Source organism: Rhipicephalus sanguineus, chromosome 4 (assembly GCF_013339695.2).
Source record: "Rhipicephalus sanguineus isolate Rsan-2018 chromosome 4, BIME_Rsan_1.4, whole genome shotgun sequence".
Lineage (NCBI taxonomy): Eukaryota > Metazoa > Arthropoda > Arachnida > Ixodida > Ixodidae > Rhipicephalus > Rhipicephalus sanguineus.
This window is the reverse complement of record NC_051179.1, coordinates 62,312,788-62,318,787: the sequence shown is the minus strand read 5'-3', so window position 1 is coordinate 62,318,787 and position 6,000 is coordinate 62,312,788.

Genomic DNA, 6,000 nt, shown 5'->3' with positions numbered 1-6,000 from the left:
TTCCATGTCTTTTCTGCCGCGTTCTCGCGCCAACGAAATTCCCGCAACAGCGAAATTTTGTGCTTTCCCCGCCGATTTCGTTATTACGGGTTTTAACTGTACGGTAGTGTCTACGTGTGAATTGTTTGTGACCCAGCTATCGCCGTGGTGACGAACGAACTAAATGAGTGATGGCAAAATCACAGCCTCTAGAGCGGACCATTTGTCGCTGTGTTTACCTTCGTGCTGCTGAGAGCCTCCTGCACTGATGCAGCTACAGAACGGTTGATGCGGGCGAGTGAGTCATTTTTACATGAAATCTTATTACACTTGTGTAATCTGTGAATTCGACACCGTGCCGAGTACAAGAATTACTTGTCGTAGGTAAATTTGCTGTCGCTGCGGGAGTACTAGAACAGCTAATGATCACAGGGGCCTGTGCAATTGTTACTTTTCTTACCTCATTTTTTGGGAGCTTTAGCGCGATACTCTAGTAGTGGTTCCGCTTCATTCAACAGGAAAAGCGGAATATGCTGCTCGCCGCTGCTATTCGAGGTTGCCCGCAGTCGCGTTAAGAAATAGATATGTTATACGTTTAGTAGAGCGTTCAAATTAGACTGTTACGCAAGTTGAGGAAAGCAAGCGTTTGTCTTTTCTCTACTATCTACGGAAGCCGTGTTCCACTGTCTTTTTTTTTATTGCAGCATATGTTGTCGGTTAAAAGGGACTGATGTGTATGTTTATTTTTCTTAAAAGCGTTGCTTGACATAAGGTATGGTTCATGCAAAATGTTAATCTTCCGAGGATGCTGGAGTTAGCAGTTAATTATTTCCTCTAATGTTTCTTATTCGCCGTGCACTTGTTCATGTGCCTAACGTGACATTAACTATGGACGTTTTCAATTTTGAACACGAAAGTGTTTTATGCCGGGGTCCACCAAGACTTCAGTGACGCATTTGTGATGCATTGTTTGTCCAATGCAAACATGGCCGCAGGAAAAAGAAAGCTGGTATACAACTCCCATTGTGCAAGGCACAATGGGAGTTGTATGTTTTTGCGCCGCCCGTTTCGAAGATGCATAACCAATTCCAACTTGCCCAGACATCAATTCTTCTGCAGGACATTTTTCGTTCAATTGGTATGCAGTGTTAACGTTCTCTACACATCGGAGTCAGAAAACACGCATAAAATATTTTACTTCGATATTAAACGTTTCTTCACTGAGCATCTGCAAGTCAGCCCCGCCGTAATAGACATTATCTCGACGAGTCAACACAGTTCCACTGAGTTTGCTAACTCTGCGTCCTGCACGCAGCATAAATCGCAGAAATCGCTGTCGGGGTCACTTGACAACAATTCACTCATCGTTGCTTACGTGCATCACGAGCATATGACAGATCTGCCGTTAGTACGTAGCGAGTTGCTGCCTCCCCGTGATGTCACACTGCAATGACACGTCACTGAGAAGCCGCCTCCTCAATACCGAAACAGAGAGTCTTCTTTTTTTAAGGTAGTAGCATTTAAAAATATATTCGGTGCATTCCCAGGCACCGCAGTACTCTTTTCACGGGTCCTGACACCTGCATTGCTATTACTTTAGAGCAACAAATCTGAAAAATATTTAAAATTCGTGTCAGTACTCTTTTAAAGATGGCGCGAGGACCTAGTCCGAGGACCGGAAGACCGCGCTAACACCTTGGGACATCTTCTGCATCGCATTCCTTCACAGTTTCGCAAAGAAAGGGTTGAAACCCCGTTGGAGGCAAACAAGAGCAAAAACACTAGGATTTATACCGATGAAATGACTCCCTTGTTTCGCCATGTTGACTCCGATATATCCGAAGAGAAGAAAGTTCGCTTCCTGATGCGAGGAGTCAAGCAAGAACTATTCGCCGGACTCGTTCGTAACCCACCCATGAGTGTTACGAAATTTCTTTTGGAGGGTTCCATGATTCAAAAGGCGCTAAAAATCCGGACAAGACGGTACATATCCGCAGCATGCCCAAGACGACCTACGGGGAATTTCAAGCACTGGGAGCCGATGACCTGCGTGAGACCACCAGAGTGACCTTGCGGGAGGAGCTGCGAAAGTTGCGGTCTTTATCGCAGCCTCAAGTGGACTCGTTTGTTGAAGTCGTACACCAGGAAATTCAGCCATCATTGGGAGTTCCTGGACCAGCGCAGCCTCAACCACAAGCGATGAACTACGCTGCTGAACGTACGCCGTAACTCTATCCCTCCGCCCCCATGTCATAACGCTACCACGCCACAATCAGGTCACCAGCCTTCGCCGCCACCGACGATGTCGTACAGTCTGCCTGTCAGTCAGCGCTACGCGCCGACGAAAACTGATATATGGCGCGTCCCCGACCATCACCCGCTCTGCCACCACTGCGATTAAGCCGGTCACACCTACCGCCGCTACTACTACAGCGATATGGGACTACACGGCTACGCCGTCAACGCGCCTTAGTCCCCAGCACATCGAACGGCCGTGTGACATCGCCGACTATCTCGCAGTATCTGAGTGGAGACATTGAGAGCCGTCGCGTTCAACATCGCCAGACGCTACTTGCCTCCATAGCGTCCGCCGTACACTGGGCCAACTCGGGGCCTGTCGCTTCGTCCGTATCCGGAAAACTAAAAGCACAGACCGACGGAGATGTGGTTGCTGTCGACTGAAATAGTGGAGACCCTCTGCCGCCCACGACGTTACACGATTCATCTCAACGATGTAACGAAGGTTCGCCGACATGCAGACGAAGGCAATAAATTAAACAGGGCAATAAATTGCCTGGTTTAATTCAGTGCAGTTTTTACTTTTTCCATGTGATACTGCTGATTATTGTCAGGTACTTTAACTATATTGTGAACATTTACCTTTTGATTGTTTTTTAGTGTTGTATAATGCTGTCATACGTGGCTGTTTTAATACCATTTCATGCTTTCCTTATTATTGTTGTTGTAATTATTATTTCCGTGTTCAGTGTTTATTTGAACTATTCTTCGCCCTTTTCATTGTAATTTCCCCTGTGTATGCCTTCTGGGCCTTTAGGGTGTCTGAATGACACCCTAAAATGACACCCGTATAATGACGAAACAACCGCGCAAAGTAATCACAGCAGTGGGACAAACCGATGCGGCAGCCGTGATCCGACGACGCGGCCGAATCGTATCGCATGACGACGAACCACCACCTCGACGCGCCTATTGACGGCCACACCGTCTTCGGTGGACACCGGACTCCGCTACCCCGTCATGAGTGGACATTTCACTCTCAAGATGAAGAAAGTTAGGACTACATGGGAAGGCCCCCAAAGGCTGAAGGGCGCTTAATAATGCCGACTAGAACCTGTATGTTCATGACCGGAATTATACCCAGCGACCTTCCTTATCTAGAATAAATGCTGACGAAAGGTAATTCTGGATGTGGACTTCTTAAGCCAACAAGGTGCAGTCATCGACCTGAGATCCCAGTCGATAACGCTGTCTTCAAAATAAGCATTACCACCGCACACGATGCCAAGAAACCACGCCCTGTATGTGCTCGTGACCATTCCACCTTGCTTCAGCTTCATCATTTCCGTCGTGACTGAAATATCAGAAGACGTAGAATGCTTCGTCGAGGGCGATGATCGCCTGTTGGTCAACCGTAAGATTCACGTCGCAAGAGTCAGGGAGCCAAGAGCTGGTTGGCGGGAAAACGATGGTGATAAAAAATTCGGCAGATCCCACGTACCGTGGGGGTCGATGTTATGCGAAGCATGCGGCTGGTAGGTGACTGTGGCGTAAACATTTTTTACTGAGCGACACGTTACAAAATGACGCTAAAGATTTGTATAAATTTTATACGCACACATATATATGTTGAAGAGCCGCATATGTGTTAAATGTCCAGTTGTTTACGGTTGGGTAACGCTGCCAATGGCAACGTGGTTATTGCCAACACCAGAAGCGGTAAGCTGACATGTAGTGCTTATACGTGTCCCGAGAACGCACGCACGTTTCACGAACCCGTGTACATGTGTGCAAGAAGTTCTCGACAGTTCTTGAACAAGGTCATCATCACCGCGATCAGTGAGCACCAGCAGCTGGTCATGACTTGTTATCGGATCCGGTCGTAATCGCGGAGATGTGTAGTGAAGTATGAAGCATAGTACAGCTGTTGGAAATCGTGGATGGCTCGGTCACTTCGTCGACAAATGTTCTGTCGATAGAGCCGGCGACTTGTCGGAACCTGAAGTCACCCTTCGCGTTGGTGAGGTATAGGCCGTCGAAGCTGGTAGGCGTGGATAGTGCTACGTAGGCCAACATCAGTGGATGGTGTTTGTCATATTCGTAGACTACCTCGGCGTATGTGCCCTATGTAGCCTATAGTCTACAAAGCGGCTCTTAATCAATCTGGCATCATCCTCGGTCAGCATGAGGCCATCGCCCAGCCTCGTAAGAAATGAAGAGCACACCGCATCCTTCAAGTGGACGAAGTGCACTGTGCGGTGCGGTGATGTGGATATCTTATGTAACTTTCGTTAATGAATTCCTCCGAGGTCGAGCAATACTTAAATATAGCTTGCTGAATCATAGGAATACAAACGTAATGTTTATTAGACTGTTACAAAAGCGGAGCCAACACTGGATCTACAGACGTTAATCTGATATGACGCTTGTATCGTAGGAGTACACATCGTAGGAGCATCATGTAGTGTCTATTGCTTTCTTGTAAAATTATATAGCAAGCACCACAACCACAATTCACCTTGGACCGTTATTACGCCTGGGTAGGCTGTTTTTCCAAACCAGATTGTAGACCTGCCGTGGCTGTGTGGTAGTATACCTGATTGCCACGCAGAATTCTTGGGTTTGATTCCTGCTGGGATCCTAATTTCCATTCTTTCCATTCTTTGAGTCAACGCTGCCGATGTTGGTTTTCCTTAACGCTCTAGCATTTAGGTAGTTACCAATGTCTGTTCTCGCCGTTCCTGGGTAGATATAAGCTGTCAATCACCTGTGGCGCATACCCGTACACCGCGGCCCATGGTAGACGGGTATGTGCCACACGTGTCTAGTGGAAAGGGTTTGACGACGTACGCGACAGGATTTTAACATTATTCATGTCATGACCCACAATCATATTCGTCAAATCCTCTTGCCCTCCCATGTAAATTTTGGTCTACACTAAGTTAGGGAGGCGATCATGAGAGCACCCAGACGTAGGCGGCTAGATAGATAGATAGATAGATAGATACGTAGATAGAAACGCTCAAAGTGCCAGAGGTTCGCTAAGAAATGCTTCGCATTTAAAATTTTAGCCATGAATACAAGCGCATCAACAAAGGTGTCACGGTCGCCTATATAGAAGAAATTGTGGAGGCCAGCAACACTTTTGTACCCACAGTTCTACCCAACCTACTCCGACGATTCAAGTTCCTGAACAAGCTTTCAACATCCATCCGCGCTTTCCCTAGGCATTACCAAGAATGCCTCAAAGACCTGCTCGGACAATACAAGAGCTCCTTCTTGTCCTCATCAAGACAATCGAGAAAACCCTATTATTATGCGCCGCATTAAAACTGAACCTGTCCATTACAGGCCTCACAGCCCGTACCAAGTTTCTGCGCATGAACGCCAAGATATGAAGCTACAAGTCGACGAAATGCTGCGCGATTAAATCATACGGCCGTCCAAGAGTCCATGGACATCACCCGAAGAATTATTGAAGATGGATCGATTCCTGCGGTTCTACAACGATGATCGTCGTTTGAACAAAATGACGAAGGATGTATACCCTCCCGCGGATCCAAAGAAGGTTGCAGGTTCGGTCCCTGCCAGCGACAAGTTGCCTTTAAATCGTCCACTTTGTTTTTGCATTTGTACCATAATTACTACAAAACAGTTACAACAGTACAATTACGTCCCCTATGCTTTCTTTGGCTTCGTTATCTGTTGGTTTTCATTAAGATCCCACGGATATACGACTCGTTGGACCAGAACTGCAATGCAAAGTATTTCTCGTCAATGGAG